Below are 18,507 nucleotides of genomic sequence, written 5' to 3'. Positions count from 1 at the left end.
TCTAAGAATATGACTGTAAATACTGTAAAGTCCTATGATTTTATCCAAGTATTTGGTGTATCTATTTAAAGTTGCAATTCTGGAATAATGCTCTTTTATACAAATCTGCTTTCAATTTTTTCTAATAAGAACTTTGAGTTTTCCTGGTTAGGTAAAAACATTAACTCTTAAGGATCAACCAGAGAGAAATATAAACATTTTCTTCTAATTTACTAGTTCATTTAAAAGTAGACTCCTCATTTGACACAATAAATAGTGAGGAGTTGTGAATTTCTGCATGTTGTGGGTTGCCAGTAGAGAAAGCAGGTATCTTCTCATCACATACAGAATCTGCTCGAGGAATCCTCCTCAATTCAAGGAATTATTAAACCAGTTTTGTTGATAGGCTTCTCCACATCACACAGGACTGACTGCACACTATCCATCAGTATGCAACATCCTTACTACATATTGCTCCCACAGAGGGACAGAATTGCCAATGCCAGGTACCTTGTTTTGAAGCAAATCCTCATCCTCTTGTAGCGCCTCCAACTACAGCTGTGTATGGATCTGGCCCAGAAGCTTTATTTCTAGTGCATGAGATGATTAATTATGTGGTTTCTTTCTGTTTGTCTGATAGACACTGAGGTACGAGAGTGATGGTTGCTTAGTGCACTGTTATTAAAAAGCTGCTTTTCATAGCCCTGAACAGGCTTGAGTTGTGTGCTACAACTAATCATAAAGCTGCTTATTTGGAAATGTAATGCTTGTTAATACTACACTGTACTTTTATGTAAACTCATTTTTGATTGGCTAGCATTTAACTATAATCAGTAATTAAGGGTCAGCCATCCAGTAAACTCATTAGTTTACACCAATTACATTTGGTATAGTAACTAATGATTCCATGGATCAAGCCATTTATTTCTAAGCTTTCAAAGTATAATTATTGTGTAAATCAGATAGAGTGTAAATCTTTTCCATACGTTTTGGTTGGTAATTGAGAAATAAAATGGTTTCCAAATGTATTCTCTGTCCAGTTTTTGTTCTGCAGTAGATCTCTCGGGGGACTCTTTAAAGTATATGGAAAAGGTGATGTCAACAGCAGTGTACGCTGGGCAAACTGAGACAGGATTAATTAATAGAGATGAAAGAGAAAAGCTAGCCCCTCGCAAATTGTGGTCCAGGCCTCAACTTGGACATCACACTTTAAATGACAGTTTACAATCCCGAGCATGAGTCATGCAGATTGACAAGTATTCAAAATAGAAGAGAATTAAAAATCCTTTATGTTTAATGTATAAAGGCCTTTCCAATACACGGTCTTTAAGATGGTGTAATCTCTGGAGCATTTTGCTTTGAAGTTTAATACATAGTTCCTCACATCCACATAACATTTTCAACACGTTAAACAAATTAGTCTCTGGTTACAGAAGTTTTTAGACGTTTACAAGTTGCCATTTAACTAAATTTAATATGTGCCAGTGAAGTTGCTCATGCACTTGTTCATTTAGAAAAATGCACTTTTGGAATGATTAATAAATAAACCAGCCTTTCCTAGGCCTTCAACTTTGGTGTTTATTTGAAAGCAATCTACTTTAAAAAGACATTAATATCCCTAGAATTATTATTAGAATAATTGCTTTTACTCTTCTCAGAACACGCATTTTTTCTCATTTCCCTTCAGCACAGACAGCTTTCGACTCAGATATAAACTTCCTATTATTATTCCCCACTCCCCACCCCAAAAATGAAGAATAGGAATTATATACTTTTCACTAAGGAATAATTAATTTGTCTCAAGTATTAGAACAGAGAATTGTAGAATGACTTTGAATGGTAGTCTCTAAGGAGTAGCATTGTTTGTTCTCTTCGGTCTTTAATGAGCTTTAGTAAATGGCCAGGAAAAATTACCTTCTTTCTGTAATATGAGAGAAGCGAAGAATGAAGGAAGCTATAGAATAGCTAAGAGAAAAGGGAGCAGCGACACACACACACACACACACACACACACACACAGAGCCATGGTACAACAGCTCTTCCAATAGCTAGTATTTTCCCTTGGAACTGAGAACTAGAGGTCCAGTTTTTCCATTAGAGTTAAAACATATAATGTCCCTAATAATTTTGTATGAGAGAAAATTCCTGGATGTCTCCCACATATTGACAGAGTCTGGCTTGTGTTGGGGGACAACTGCCTGTAGACGAGCTCTGGAAGACATTCTGGCATCCTCTTCTTTGGCACTGACTTTGTATTTTAAGACTCTTCAGTCTGTTTTTGTTGTATTTTCACCTTCAGAAGCAATCACCCTTACAGTGTCCCAGTCTGCTGCCCTGTCTTTTAGCAGATTTTTTTTTCCTCCACTGCATTTTCATTGTCACTGCTGTTGGGAATGGCCACAGAGGCAGTACCAGCAGGTGTGCTAAGGATATGGACCTGTCACATGGATAACAGAGTATGTTCAGAAACCCCTTTTCCTTCCCTCCTTTACAGCCTCCGCATATTTCCTCACTACTCCTTCCCACAATTTGACTCTCAGAAGCCAAGTGAGACCAGGCTGAAAGTGGAATAGGGGCTCTCCCTTATCCATTCCCTTGGAGCTGTTCCAGTTTGTAAGGAATAATTGCTCTCAGAGCATTACCGAGGGCAAGAAGCCTGGGTTCTGTTTCCCCTTTCCAGTGAATACTTCCATATTTTGCATTTCTCAGGGTAGGGCCCGACAGACATTTTTGTCCACTACACAGCTGGCAAGTCCAGTGCAAGCTTTCCCACTCGAAGGAAGGACTCAGGACACACACACTCAGGACTGCAAGGACACACTACTTGCACAACAGCTGATAATCTCTTGGGTAGAGTGCTGATTCATGGGGGCAAGGGATTCCAGCTCACCTCACCCTGGGCAGAGCTGAAGACAAGACTTGTGTCTCCCAGCTTAATGGCACCAGCCAGCAGACTGAACCACGAAAGCCTATTAGAGAAAGAAGGGCAGAGGAGCACAGAGGTAAGACGTGCAAAAGGCTGCAGTGCTATCTGTCATTATTCTGTGGGAAAGGCCTGGTGTGGGTGTCCAGTTCCTAGAAAGGCTGAGCAAGCACGGGGAGGCTGAGCGGGGAAAGGAGCGTGTGGCATTACAACACCTTCATCTGATCATGGCTCAATGGGAGGTGCTCTTGTGGCAGACACCTAATTGCTGGCTGGAGCTCAGGGGCACCAGGGATGTGGAGAAGGATGATGAACACGAGGAGAGCTGCTTGGACCCATACCAGACATTTAGGGAAAAGATAAAAGGAAAAGGCTGCTGCCAAGGCAAAAAGCATTTCTCTCTAGCATGGGCCCTCTTTAGTGCAATTGTTAGAGAAGAATAAATGGAGACAGATGTATGAAAGACAGATAGGAGACAGTGAGGACAGGACTAGTAAGTGAGGCAGAAACACCGGAAAGAATACAAAATGGAAGAAACGTAAGAAACAGGAGGACTGGACAAAGAAAAAGGGGGGAAAACAAGACTGACCAAGTCAATTCTGGTACCACCTCAATTTTCTGGCAATAAAACAGTAACAGTAAGACAATCACAGAGTGACTCTGAAGTCCATAAATATTTAGGAGGCATTTAAGTGTCCTGTTGATCAGGATCATGTTAAAAATAAAACAGTAAAACTTCTGACAAGTCTGAAGCACTGCTGTCAGGAAGACAAAAAGGAACAGGACTTGGTGTGTAACCAAGTATTAAAATCCACACCCGAACATGCGTATGCTTTTTAATGGTAGAAAAGATTGGGCCTATTTCAGACCAGCAAGAACACATGGTTTAAAGCACGCAGCTGCTCTTTCTTCAGAAACAACCTACTGTGACTCCTATAATTTATTCCTCCCAAGATTCATTTGAACATCTGCAGTATCATTATTTGAGTTTGTTATACTATTACCTTTAAAATTTTATAAGCCATACAGTAGGATAGGTGACAAGTTGAAAAGTTAAGGAGGGTTAATTTAGAAGTTTTAAAGCAAAGCTATTTTTGAGTTATACAAGTGCAAAAAAGCATGTGAATCCAAACCTCCATGGTTACATTTAAATAACTCAGAAACTGCTGAAAGGATTTTCTTCAAACTTCACTCAAGACAAATCCCTCTGGGTTAAGACCAAGCATGAGAATTTAACTCAAAAGGTGATTGTTGTCTGAAGGGAGTTTTCTTCCTTCCCCCCCCTTTTTTTTTTTTCTCCTCCTGCTTATTTTGTTTTCAGTGTTCTAAAAAAATAATAGCACTGAAAAATAAGGGCCTGGAGTGTAACTGTTTCATATCCATTTTATCATTAAAATAAGAAAAATGCTGTTCGTAAAGTACCTTTTTATTAAAAGCAGACCCATTTCTCTGCCTCTAGCTGTTACCAGCAGCCTTAGTACCCACCTACAGCAGGCATTTGCTGTAACTGGGTGGCTCAACAGAGAAGTGTGGAGCTATACTCCCAGACCCATCTGCAGCTTCTTTGCATACCTCAGCAGTTCAGCACAGCTCTAATACTACCCTAAATGGACAACTGAGGATTCTCCTCAGCAGGAAGTCTTTGGAGAGAGGAGAACCAGCAGCTCTACAACAGACCTTCCTTCACTTTCCATCCCCAGTTCATGGGAGGTGAAGTATACTCTATACCTGCAGGCTGACCTAATCGATGTTTTGATTTCTCACCAGTCCAGGATTTGGAAAGCAGAAAGGTAGCTTGTAGTCACACTTTTCTCAGCTCACTGACTGCAAATTCTGAGTATCTGGCAATCTCATTCATTCTTACACTTTACAGTTGAAACCAAGGGTCTTACCTCCTGTAGCTGCAGGAACTCCTGTAGAGGAAGAACCTGATCAAAAAAGATGAAATTGTTTTCTTCCTCAAAGTTGTTGAGGTCCTCTTTAAGATCAGCATCATTAGTTCTGGTAGCATGTTTGTCTGGATTAAAAAAAAAAAAAGAGAGAGAGAGAGAGAGAGAAAGATAAAGAAGAGAGAATGAATTTATTTCCTCTTCAACTCTCCCACATTCTGTTCTCCACAAATTGTCCCAGGGCAGACAAGGGCCTTTCCCTCCCCCTTCTATCTGAACTTGTTTCTGATTCTGGCAGCACCTCCCACAGTTACTCACTCGTTTGTTTGTTTTTCCTTTTGCAGCTTTTGCCCCCTCCAAAGAGCTGGTTTACCAGTTAAATAACAGTAATTTATTTCATTTCAAATGCATTCAGAAAGGCATTTGAATTGTTCCTTTTCACTTAGAGCAACATCCAAATTTGGAACGTGTAAAAAACTGACGGGGGAGATATGTTTGCTAAAATAATTCATTACATTTAGCCAAAGCAACTCAGATAAATGTGGAAACAGCATCCCTTGTCTATCCCCCATATCCATGGTCTGGACTAAAAGCTGCTTTGGGAAAGGTCCAACCCATTGTTTGTGGCCCTAGCACAATGAGGCTTGCAAGCTGCAGCAATACCGTAATGCCTAGGGATTTGTTTCAGGAGACCCCGAGTTTGGAAACAAAATACACGTTTCCGAAAGACTGCTAACACTGAACAGCGGGAAGTACAGCTGAAAAGGGCATAGAGAGGAGCATAAGGAAGCTGAAGTCTTGGGCTCAGTTCTTATTTGTTCCAATTTTTGGGAATTCTACTCCAGGAAAACAGGGAGGCCTTATAGTTGGTAACAAGATGTGGTAGCTTACCAAGCAGTGAGCAGGTCCTGCAAGCTCTGTGCTGTGTTCACTGCCAAAGCAGGCAAAGCTCAGCAAACCTTCAACAGACAGAGAAAGTTTTATAAATGGATCATAATATTTAAATAATCAAAGAAGCTTTTCCATTCAGAGATGTCCCATATGCTCTCCTCCACCAAACTTCTGGGGTGTTGTTTTTCACTCAGTACTTCAGGCTGTCTGCTACTATCTCATTCATACAGCTTTTTCATTGCAGGTCAATATCTGACTAGATTCAGATTAAATCTTAATGCATGGTTCACCTGGAGAACCCTGACTCCAAGCATACTGAAAAGCTGCAGATATACACAGTGCGGTTTCCATGGATGATAACGTATTAAAATGTACCCCAGAAGGAAGACTAGCAGGAAAAGGAGGAGTGTAGAATTATGGTCACAGAAGAAAATGCCCTTCATTTTCAGCTGAGATTTTATGGAAGAGTGAGAATAAATGAGTCAAAGAGAGGAGGAGTCAGTCCCCTTACTGCTGGTTCTGCAGCTAAGATTTTGCATCAGCCATGATAAAATTAGGCAGAGATGTAGCAGATGTGACTATTGTACAGGAAGACGTGAAAGGAGCAAGGGTTCAGTGCAGTTCAAGGATGGAAGGGTATAATGAAGGCAAATGGAAAGCAAAGAACTGAAACGGAAAGAGATGAGCTCAAGGAATCTGATATGAAGACACAAGTTTAATTAATAAAGACAGGCAGAGCAAGCCGAACAGAGAAGACTCATTTAAGATGTCAAAATATATCTTTAGTTATGGCCACTAAGGTAAAAATACATGGAAGTTATGTAGAAAAAGCATGAAAGTTCAGGGGTACAAGACAGTGTTTCATGATAGGAGTGTTAAGAAAACCTGAGGCTGCAGAGAAACTCTTGTGGGAGGTGACAGCCCTGTTTCAGTGCTCGCTGCTGCTGCCTGGGTACCCAGCATGCTGCTCCATGGTGTCCACTGGTGACAGGGATCACAAATTGCCTTCTGATCTGTTTCAAGCTTAAGTCAGTCAGATCCATTTCACCTGGTGATGAACATGGATATAAGCTAACCAGGCTGACTTTACTTGTGGTGCGTTAGGGAGTGCTTGCTTGGCCTCCTCTGTGGGGAGGGACCAGGCAGGCAGCAAAATGCGGTGTAATTTTCAGCAAGGCACTGAGGAGGAAATTTGTTTGGTCTAGGAGAGCACATGAACATGCAAACTGGAATCAATCCAGACACGTGGAAGAATGCAAATTTCTAAAAGTAAAAGTTATTATCAGCAATACTGAGTTCAAGAAAAGTTGATATTTCTGTGTCTCATTACTGTGAGTGAGGAATGCGTTTACTATCTTTGTTACTGGTGCAAGAACAACTTCTGCAGAAGCATATCTATGTGCTTGAGAAAAATAACAGATACTGGTTGGTAATCAGCAGGAACCACAACAGAAGAGACCCACGTTTTTTTCTGACTCTGGTCCAATAGAAAGCTGTAATCTATGCTATTCAAGCTTCATATACTCAGCATTTGCACATGCCAAGTAGTGGGTAATGCTGAAGTACCACTGCACATAAGGGATCACTAGGACAATATACAGTGGCTTTCACTTCAGGGTAATAGCCTAATTTCCATGTTCCTTTAGGAACCTGGACCAGGTGAATTGGTACTGTTAGGAAGCACATCAGAAACAGAGTTTGCATACAATTAATTTACTTCTATTACCTGGAGTGGCCCTGTTCTTAAAGGTAGCTATACCATAGGAAGTTTGCTCTGCTTCAGTTATTGCCATAACAGTTCAAAGAGAGGGAACAAGAATTTGGGCTCTAAAAGTGGATACATTTTCAAAACACTAAAATAACCTCTTTAAGTAGAAGAGAGAAATATTCCTGGTAACCCACTCAGTTGTGCTCCCCATAATTAGAGCTGAGAGTAACAACACATCAACTTTTTGCAAGAGAAGGACCATCCCTTTTTGTTCTCAGAAGGACTGCATCTCTGAACTCTTCGCAACCACTTTTACAGCTGTATTATCATTTAGATTGAGGCTTTAAATATCTAACTCAGCAGGCCTTACATTGCTTAGTTCTCCACCATGTATCTTCTTATTTTGGGTGCCTGTCACTCACATTTCTGCAAAGTTCAGCTGAAACTATTAAGTATTTTGTGTTACCAGTGCTTTGCACTGCAAATATTAAGAAGCAAAATTTGCAATCCAGGTCATTCACAGAACATTCTTATACAGTACATAATACTCCAAAAGCTAAATTAATCTTGCTTCACAATGTGAGGCTGTGTACATGTGGTTTCTGATACAAAAGGCACCAGTGAAATCAATGGTATAGGCATCCTATTAACTCAGACCCAGTTCTTTCAGGTCCATGAAACGTAGTCATGTGCTTTCTAATTTAGAAATCAAATGTAAGCAAGAAACTCAGCTCTTCTTTTTGAGCAGTGTGTTGAACAGTTTAATTCCAATTTACCTTGCATAGATGAAAACACAAATCAGTAGCTGGTGTCCTCTCCACAAACTAATTTAATGAGATGGGGATTTGACCACATGTGTACAGACGCTCCAGGAACCTGCAGACCTTTTCCTTCATCCTGCATTCAGTCTGGATGCATACCAAAGAACCACACGAGTTAAAGGGAGGAAGAAAAGACAGCCTGGCCACCAGCTTGTACCAGGGAATAGGACAAGGATGTGAGACATAGGTCAGGATCTGAGTGCCATCCATACCTTCCCCAGATGATCACTCAAAGCACAAATTAAAGCAGCCTCACAGTCCAGACAGCCGCTCCAGGACTCATCTCCTCAGGATGATGTCTGGGGTCACCACCCTGCAGCTGGAAGAGCTCTTTCCTTCAGTTTGGAAGGACTCCAGTCTAAACAGAGATGGTCTCTCAGAAGAAAGCCCCAAGAAAATGACCCAAAAGCACCCACAGATCCACCATTCTAATGGCTACTTGCATGGTGAACTACAAAACAAAGGACTTCAGGGGTTTTGTCTGATAGGTGTTCAAAGAAGGTGTGTAATGATAGTCAGAATGCAAAATGAAGTTGATAAAAAGGCAGAGGATAAATATTCATGCACAAACATCATCAACTGTGTTTTGGCATTGCATGACTTCTGTTGACCAGACAGAACTGTGACCTGAAATGCAGATGACAAACCAGCAGTATCTCCTCAACTTCTGTCTCCTCTTTGCCTTGTCCCAAAGATCACTGACCCTGGATGGATGAAGTCTTGCATTTAATCTTCCCACGTGTCATGCATCTGTGAACCGAGTCCATCACAAACAGCCCTCTCCAACCGAACCAGAAAGCAGAAAGACTTCATTGGACAGATGTTCTGTGAGCGGGGGTCTCTGAAGTGGGGCTACTTACTGCAAGGGATCTGGCATCACTGAGAAGGGTGAGATGAAGGTGGGAAAAAGTAGAACAAAGCAAGTGAATAGAGGTAGGGTACAGAAAAGGAGAAAATACAGCTGAAACATTAACTTATCATCCAAAAACAGATTGCAGGACATGTCATTCAAATAGCACTACTGGTCTGGTCTCCTGTGATTAGCCTCCTCCCTATCTACCACCAGAAGAATTAAATATAGGCCAGCTTTTGCTTAGGTGCCAAAGGAAAAAGGAAATTACATTAACCATGCCTGTGAATCTCAACAACAGAATTACTAATAATCTTTACATTTTAAATTTATTTTAAAAGTCTGTTTAACTTAGCTTATCAGATCAAGCTCATTAAAAAATCAAAAATCAGAAGTGCTGTGATGTGAGGACAAGTAATACTGAGAGTGAAAAGTCAGCATATTCCCAGCCTGTGGAATAGGAGAGCCATCTGCTAGCAATTTTTAGGAAATGTCCTTTGGGTGGAAAGCTTCCTTGCAGCCTCATGCTTTGTTACAGTAACTCAGTTTGGCTCTTCAACTCTTGTTATATGTGTAACTCTAGTTCAGAGCACCTAACATTCAGGCCTCACTGAAGGTCCTATGATACTGTCCTCTAAAACAGGGTAGCACTCTACACTGTGGTCTCTTGGTGTTATCACACTGAAATCAAAAGACGTTTGCACAGGCACGGGAATCCCTGATGCCAGGTATCAGATCATAATGTTAGCGAAGCCTGTCCAGAAAACTGGCTTCATATTTTCCTAGAAGAAAAGCCAGTAGAAACGATTTGATTATATTTCTTCTTCTCTGTGTTAGCTATACAGGAGCATCATTTGTTCTTGTATGTTTTTATTATGCAAAGTCACGCTGGACCCAGCAGTGCAAGCACCTTCCTCATTTCACTGGTGTTTGGCTTCTTATTAGAAATGTTATCAGCAGGTAAACACAATGCACAGGAAGGTCTGCTGTGGAGTAATGAGGTTTACCATGTTGACGGCCAAAATATTTTAACAGGTTAAAACTATTTTTGGTAATTACAAAGAAGCTGAAAGGAAGTGTTTTCTCAAGCTGACAATATACATTTTATACAGAAAGAAACAAGATATGAGACCATGAAAATTGGACAGACACAAATATTTGAGATATAACTGAGAGGCAGAAAAATATATTAAAATGATCATTGATTGAGCAACATGGAGAGAATTCTATCAGGAGAAGAAAATAGATCCTTGCAAGTCTCTGAGAAAGTACAACAGACTCCATTCTTGTGACAATATTCAAGAATTCCAACTGAAATTCTGAAGCAACTTCTGCTTATCGATGACTGACTCATCTGATTTAGCTATTATTTTTACCAACAGAGAAACCACCTTTCTGGAATGACAAAGAGACTTTCCTAAGGACAAACCACAAGTCAGTGGCAAAGAGAAAAGCAGTCTAGTTCTCCTCAATCTTATTCTCAATCAACCACACTATTAGATTGTACAACCATGAAACACAATCTCTTCCTTCTGAAAAGGTAGGTTTCATGAGAAAAAATAGCAAGCTCCACCTGTCTATCCAGCCAGTATTAGTAGTGAAAATTTCATTCTGTGGAAAAATTGCGGATGTAGCAATTAGAGAAAAAAAACACCCAAACTCATGTGCATATCAGAAATTGCCAGAGTGCTTTCAACAGCTGCAACTATCACACACTTTCAGCAAGTAATTTTTACTCATCAGGTCTAACTCCAATATAGACAGCAAGGCCCAGATGGCTTAGTTGTAAATAAAACTCTCGTTCGGCACACAGGGCAGGGAAACATGAGGCTGGAGCCCTGCAGACCTGCAGCAGCCCTGGGTGAAAGCTGGGCATGCCAGAACGGCAGCCCCACCACCCTCCCACCATGTCCCAAGTGGAAGGAGCTGCAAGAGTGTGAGCACGTGCGAGTGTTTAAATACTCATCGTTGGGGACTACAGTAGACATTTAGCCCTGGGATGTTTTCTCTGCTCTACTGCAGAAAAGCAATAAAAATATGTGCTACTCTGCAGGCTCTTTCTTTGCTTAACCGTCCCGTTTATTATTATCTCAGGTTCTCTCTTTCTGCAAACAAGTCCAATGGCAGATCTAGTCTCAGGGCTGGGGCTGCCAACGCACACTGTTCTTGTCTGACTCCATTGTGGTGTACTCAGGACAAGAGTGTCTGCCCGCAGGCCCACATGAAGGCAGGCCCCAGCTGCCACGTTCATGGACGTCACACAAAGGCTGGTGCAAGCTGCCTGCCACCCACAGACAGCCCCACAGCCTGCACGACGCAGGGACCAAGCAGGGCAAGAAGAGTCTGAGAAGTGCTACATCTCTGTGAGAAGCCAGAGGGAGGAAGCCTGGAAAGCCTGGCCTTTGTCTTCTCCAGAATTAAGACTTTGATTAGCTGCTGGCGCAAGACCAAAGCTCCATCTGAAATGCTTTAGATAACCCATCTGCGCTTGGTTTGGGAGTCTGGAGAAGCGTGCCACAGCCCATTCCTCACCAGTGCCAGCAGAAAAAAAGGGAGGACAGGAGAATGGTGCTCAGCATCACTCCTGTGCCGCCACACGGAACCCTCCCAGCCAGGGCTAGGCACTGGCAGCCACCAGGCTGAGGCTGGAGCTCAGAGCTGAGCAGTGCTGGAGCCAGCCCTGCTGCAGGGCCTGCCCTTCCTGCCTGGTCCTGCACCAGTCCCTGCACCTCCTGATAAACCCCATCATTACTCAGCCCTTACTACGAACACCGACATTCATCACTCAAAGCAAATTAGCAGAAATTCATTAGAATAAGACATCTAGTAGGCACATGTACTTTATTAGCCTCTTACACCAATAGTTTTAATTAGGTACATATTTCACCGCTCTAGAGCTACTCGAGTGAAGGGCTGCTTTTATCTCTTTTATTTACAGTAACAAGCTATCAAACAAATACCACCATAATTAAACTCAGATGCAACAACGACAACAAAATCCTCATATTTTTTACAGTTTGTATGAACAGCGACCTGCCCATAGCTGGCTGCTGTGCGCTGGGCCGTGCCCACGTGCTCCATGTCACCTCCAGGTGACGGGCAGCGCTCTGCCCCGGATGGGGCGGCGATGAGAAGAGCGATTAAAACCCAGAACACCTCTAAATTATTAACGAGGAATTTAAATGATGTTATAAAAGAGGGAAATACAGGCGAAAATGTTACACATTCATGGATATTTTTACTCATGCATAATAATCAGCTGAAAACACTTCGGCTATAATACTTCCTAAATGACAGGGCGGGGGAGGCATGTGTTTGCCGGGCCCGCCCGCCCGCCCTTCACTCGGCGATCAAGGGCGCCACCTGCCGGGCAACGCGGCGAAGCGCGCCCGCTACCGCCAGGCGCAGTGCTGCCGGGGCCGGCTCGGCGCAGAGCGGGGCTCCGCTCCTGCATAGGATTTGGCTTCGCGGCTGCAGCCCTGCACTCAACCAGCAGCTCGCTAACCTCCGGGCCTACTGCCGCTCTGCTTTGTAATTAAAATTTAAAAAAAGAATTTGTAATATCGCGGGAAATAATGGTGTGAAAAGAGCCCTGTCCTGCTCCTGCGCGCGCCAAGGTCATTGCTCTCAGTGCTGACCCACAGCATCTTCCTCCGCCTGCCCCTACAGCCTGCTGCAATTTAGAGCAGCACATAGTTGGCAGCCAGAGAACAAAAGGATTCCCCAAACCAAAGCTGCAGGCAACGTGTACCTTCCACAGCTGTATGTGTGTGAGCCTGCCTATGCAGTCCTTCTAGAAAGACTTGCCCATCTTAATGTCTCTGGATTCCTCACCTGAGTGCTGCCTGTGGACTCCATGAGTCCAGAACACACTCAAGGGTTTCACCTCTAAACACTTGCTTAGGGCTGTGCATGATCAGGCAGGCGTTGGGTCACCTACCACAGATTCCATCCTTCTCTCCCTTGGTGTGGGGAAGGAACCTGCAAGCCAAGGAAAGCAGCAGGGTCAGAGGTGTGCAGCCTCACCACAGAGCCTCTGAGACCCAGGCATCCCTCTGGCTGAACTCCTTAGGGAGATCCCGCACTCCCCTGTGCCCTTCAGTTTGAGTTTGGTAGATCTGCGAAGCAGAGAGCCACTGTCTGATTACAATTGCAGCAAATAAGGCAAGAACAATCCCAGGCCACTCTGGTCTGTAAGGGCTATACAAATGCTCCAAGTCCTGCTGAATGGTAACTGGCAGCTAGCACCAATTACTGGGTAATGGGCACTCCACATGACCCGTCATTTAATAAGTAGATAGACACAGTCTGCACTCACTTTTGGAGCTCAGTTGTCTCTGGTTGTAACACCAGCTGAATGCTTTGCAGTGTGCTAGCCTCACAGTGACTAAAGCTCAGATCGTTATAGCAAGCCTCAACCAAAAGAAACTGCCACACTCTTCTCAATTGGAGCAGATGAAATAAAGGCTCTTGGACACAGTTCCTACCTAGGAGCCTGCCAGAGTCTAATAACTGCAACATGCTGTGATTCTAAAGTAAGTGTGTCATGGAGAGATACCCCAGCTAATTCTCAGGGAAGTAAATTTGCCTCAGCTAAAGTCTTTGTTAGCACAGTGTTATTTCTTCTACTGCTCTAGCTGCTTCTGGTCCTTTTCTCCATAGCACAGAGCACATTTGCTATCATGAGTCGCAGATGGTGCCCATGGTTCCTCTGGACAAAGCACAGACATCCATATCAGAAACAAAAACTTGTCCTGCTTTTTTTTTTTTTTTTCCTTCTTTGCAGCACAATTTAAATTATTTTTGCTGAACTGAATTTTGAGCAATGTGGTTCCTTCACATTCACTATCACAGAAAAACTCATTCCTTGTCCGTAGCCATTCAGAGATATGAACAGGGTTTATCTGCATGCTCTCAAGTTCCATGTTTTCTCCAAAATATCTTCAAATGAATATAGTGAACACAAGATGATAGAGAAGATCCCTGTGGAATCATGGGGCAGAAGGAAATTACTGCCAAATAATCCCAAAGCATCCTAAGATAGTTTTCACAAAGAAAGCAGCAGAGACTCCTAAAACACTGTTCCTATACTTCCTTATTAAGAACGTGACACCGTAACTTTCACAGCTAACACTATGAAAGGCTGCGGAAATGTTCAAAGGAACTTTGGTAGGCTTATTTTTCTCTTTGAAAAACAGAAGTTATCACTGAAGGCCTCACAAAAGGTGTGAAACTTTCAGAACATTAAGCCTCTGCAGGCAACCATTACATGCAAAATACCATCCCCAGTTTATATCCTTTAGCTGTTTTCTATTTTTGCCACTGAGGAGGGCCTTTGCAACCAGGTAGTTAGCATCAGATGAATACTTAATGCAATGGCTGCATAAATGCAGTACCACAACTGAGATCTTTACATGCACGCAAATTGGTGAATTCAATGGTTTCTGCAGTAGCCATGATTTGTACCCCACATATTACAGACTGTCTGACAGCATTACAAACAAGAAAACATCTCTGTGTGTGCCAGAACAGAGAAACCAGCCACTGTACTGAAGGCCAACAGTTTTAGATGCCTCAAAAGGCACACTAAATTCCAATTGTATGGGTTTATGACCATATATTAACCTAATGTGACCTTTTTTATCTGAAATTAGTCTTCTCCTAATTTTGTGTATATATGTGCAATACAGTGAACCGATGGCTGTTCCAGACTCCTTCACCTTCATGTATTTGGATTCTATACCGTGACATTCATCCATTAAATGTATTTACCATAAGTTCATAAGTTCATAAGTTCATAAGGTTGGAAAGGACCTATAAGATCATCTAGTCCAACCATCCTCCTATCACTATCTCTACCCAACTACTAAATTAAGTCCTTTAGCACCTCATCTAAACGCTTCTTGAACAGCGTTAGGGATGGTGCCTCAACCACCTCCCTAGGCAGGCCATTCCAGTGCCTGACCACTCTTTCAGAAAAGAAATGCTTCCTGAGGTCTAATCTAAATCTTCCCTGGCGCAACTTGTGGCCATTCCCTCTCGTCCTGTCATTACTTATCAGGGAGAAGAGGCCTACCCCCTCCTCACCACAACCCCCCTTCAGGAAGTGGTAGAGTGCAATAAGGTCTCCTCTGAGCCTCCTCTTCTCCAGACTAAACAATCCCAGCTCCCTCAGCCGCTCCTCATAAGACTTGTGCTCCAGGCCCCTCACCAGTTTTGTTGCCCTTCTCTGAACACGCTCCAGGGCCTCAATGTCCTTCTTGTAGTGAGGGGCCCAAAACTGAACACAGTACTCGAGGTGCGGCCGTACCAGAGCTGAGTACAGGGGGATGATCACCTCCCTGCTCCTGCTGGCTACACTATTTCTAATACAGGCCAGGATGCTGTTGGCCTTCTTAGCCACCTGGGCACACTGCCGGCTCATGTTGAGCCGAGCATCAACCAACACCCCCAGGTCCTTTTCCTCTCTACATTCTTCAAGCCATTCTGCCCCAAGCCTATAGCATTGCATGGGGTTATTGTGGCCAAAGTGCAGGACCCGGCACTTGGTCTTATTGAACCTCATCCCATTTTGCTCAGCCCAGCTGTTCAGCCTATCCAGATCCCTCTGAAGGGCCTCCCTACCCTCAGGCAGTTTGACACATCCTCCCAGCTTTGTGTCATCTGCAAACTTACTGAGGGTACACTCAATTCCCTCGTCTAGGTCATCAATAAAGATATTAAACAAGATGGGCCCCAAAACTGACCCTTGGGGGACACCACTCGTTACAGGACGCCAGCTGGACTTAACTCCATTAACCACTACCCTCTGGGCACGGCCCTCCAGCCAGTTCTCCACCCAGAGAAGAGTGAACCTGTCCACACCACGGGCTGCCAGTTTCCTTAGGAGAATACTGTGGGAGACCGTGTCAAAGGCCTTGCTGAAGTCCAGGTAGACTACATCAACAGCCTTTCCCTCATCTACCTGTCTGGTCACCCAGTCATAGAAGGAGATGAGGTTGGACAAGCACGACCTGCCCCTGGTGAACCCGTGCTGGCTGGGTCTGATCCCTTTATTGCCATGCACGTGTCGTGTGATCTCCCTCAATAACATCTGTTCCATAACTTTCCCTGATACCGAGGTCAGGCTGACAGGCCTGTAGTTCCCCGGGTCTTCCTTACGGCCTTTCTTGAAGATGGGAGTCACACCAGGACTAATTTGCCTTCAGAATTACTTATAAAGTGCATGTAGGAGGTGGGAAGAGAACCTACTGACTGCGCTAGTTCACTGTGTGAAGAAGGCAGTAAATACAGATGTGCAACTCCATATTCATGCCTCAGCATGGCTACCTCTTCAGTTTCACACCTGCAGGTATTTATATGATCACACACTAAAATAAATGCAGCATGTGTGGGTGTGTAGAGCTGCACCTGTACTTATCATAAGACACTCAAATAAATCCACTAAGTTTTGCTGCAATCCCATCTGACAAAACATTCCTGTACACTTTGTCCTGCATGTTTAGTAGCCTTATCCTAGTGAGTGGCATGGGGTTGGTCTGTCCTATCTTCTTCCCTTGTCCCAGAAGGAAAAACTCCTGCTTTGTTACTTTCTCACAGCTTTTCTAAAGAGCAGATCCCGTGAACCATCTTTCTGCACAATGTCTTCTGAGCTTACAGTTGATGGCACTGAAACTGGGCACAGAAGGCAATTTGCACACCCTTTGTGTCTGCTTGTTTACCTGCTTCATAAACATCATGTACGTTTCCCTGTAAAGCAGACTCCTGCTCTGGCACAGACGTTACACATCTTGGGTCTGGTTTTGAGAACCCACTTTCAGCCAGTGAAAGGACAGAACATGGTGTAAGCACAGTGTCAAGCCTACTATCAAGTATATTAAGAACACTGTTACAGCAATCGAAGAGCACAATAAATGCAGACATTGTTTTCCCTGTCTTATCAGAAGAGGAATAGTAGCCAAAGTATCGGAGTTAATTGCACAACTAAGCATCAAATGTAAGATTAAATACTGTAATTTTCCTACTTACTCAGAATTCCAAGCTTCAAGTTATTTGCAGCTCCATAAGACTGAACAATTGCCTGCCAGGATAGGTAAGAATCTCTTCGCTGGTGGTAACTAAGAGTACAAGAAAATTAAACCATTAGTGCCATGAAAAAATGCTGTAACCACTAGACTTTGAACTAGAAACATTCAAACTCTGTGCTGTAATTCAATCCAACCGTAAAGACATGAAGTCTGCATAACTGTACACATCCTAAAAAAACAGAAATAGTAACAAGTATTTACTCTTTCACACTTTACAACCAAACTCAGCTTTTCCTAAAGGCTACTGTTGAAAGCACTGCCTAAAATTCAGGCCAAGGGACTCTGAGTAGAGAAACAAATTCCTGTCTAATTTTCGCTAGTAACTGGCTAAACCACTCAAATGTTCCACACCCTAGTTAATACATATATATCACAGGTATTACAATAACACGAACCTGCTTATTAAAGCTCAACTTACTAATGCTTGGAAAATACTTTGAAATATTTAGAGAAAAGACATTATGTAAGAATAATATTGTCACTTCAAATTCCTTTAGTATGTCTGCCAACACTTAGAAAGCCCCCTGTAACATCAGGTTCACTGTACCTAAGAGGTTAATGGTATCTCAAAATCTTTTCCATCCTCTTTAAGAGAGGTCCCGGCTTTGCCCAGCCATAGATTCTGCTTCCCCTTCCCTTTTTACCAATGCCTCAGTAAAAGAGAGATTAGTTTCCTGACATTCACTGCATTTGTTGTGCTGACATCATAGAGTCAATGAGAACAAGTATTTATACTTCTATTATGCCTTCATTGAACTGAACAAGGTGTTCAACAGGACATTTTAATTATAATCCCACTTCTAGCAGCGTGAGTAAAGGTGTTTAAAAAACACAATCAAGCATGAAATGGAACAGTAAACATGCCATTTCAATTACAAAATTATGTATAAGCACATCCTTACACAGCACAACATTTGAAGACTGTGAGAAATGCTAAAATCCTATCTGAAGCCCTAAGAGGTTTCGTGTACAGAGTAGAAGAACCTGAAATGCGCTCTCCTCACACTCTTCTGTGCACTTACACTGAATTTCTGACTTCAGACAGAAACTCACAAAGTCCCCAGCTGACAATTTTTGTACAGATTTCCATGAAGGAAAAGTAGCTGTAAGAAGTTTTTGTGTTGCAGTGCCGTGTCAGACATTTGTTCTGCTCTGGGAGCTCTTTCTTATTTCCTGACCCAACTAAGCTGAAATGAAAAATCAAATGCACTCACAGATCCTTGCATCGTTAGCCACCACTGTCTACCTGCACCACCATCTACCTAAAAAAGGCAATCGAGCAAATACTGTATCAAGCTCAGAGATGTGACACACCAGAACCTCCTGAACATCTGTGGTCTTCAGGAAAACATACAGCTA

The 18,507-nt window shown here is 42.9% G+C and overlaps 1 long non-coding RNA gene across 1 annotated transcript; it reads right to left on the bottom strand.

The window, feature by feature from the left end:
• Window positions 1-4,878: 4,878 nt before the first annotated feature.
• LOC136054953 (uncharacterized) lies at window positions 4,879-18,505 on the bottom strand. Its single transcript, XR_010622791.1, has 4 exons — window positions 18,463-18,505; window positions 17,090-17,178; window positions 5,683-5,750; window positions 4,879-4,919 (listed from the first exon to the last, which is right to left on the bottom strand). It is a non-coding gene; the product is annotated as an uncharacterized LOC136054953 (long non-coding RNA).
• Window positions 18,506-18,507: the final 2 nt, after the last annotated feature.

The sequence above is a fragment of the Cyrtonyx montezumae genome, unplaced genomic scaffold, assembly GCF_038088225.1.
Source record: "Cyrtonyx montezumae isolate F1298 unplaced genomic scaffold, pur_monq_1.0 scaffold_1, whole genome shotgun sequence".
Lineage (NCBI taxonomy): Eukaryota > Metazoa > Chordata > Aves > Galliformes > Odontophoridae > Cyrtonyx > Cyrtonyx montezumae.
Note: the sequence above shows the minus strand (reverse complement) of the source record. Positions and strands in the feature narration are given on the sequence as shown.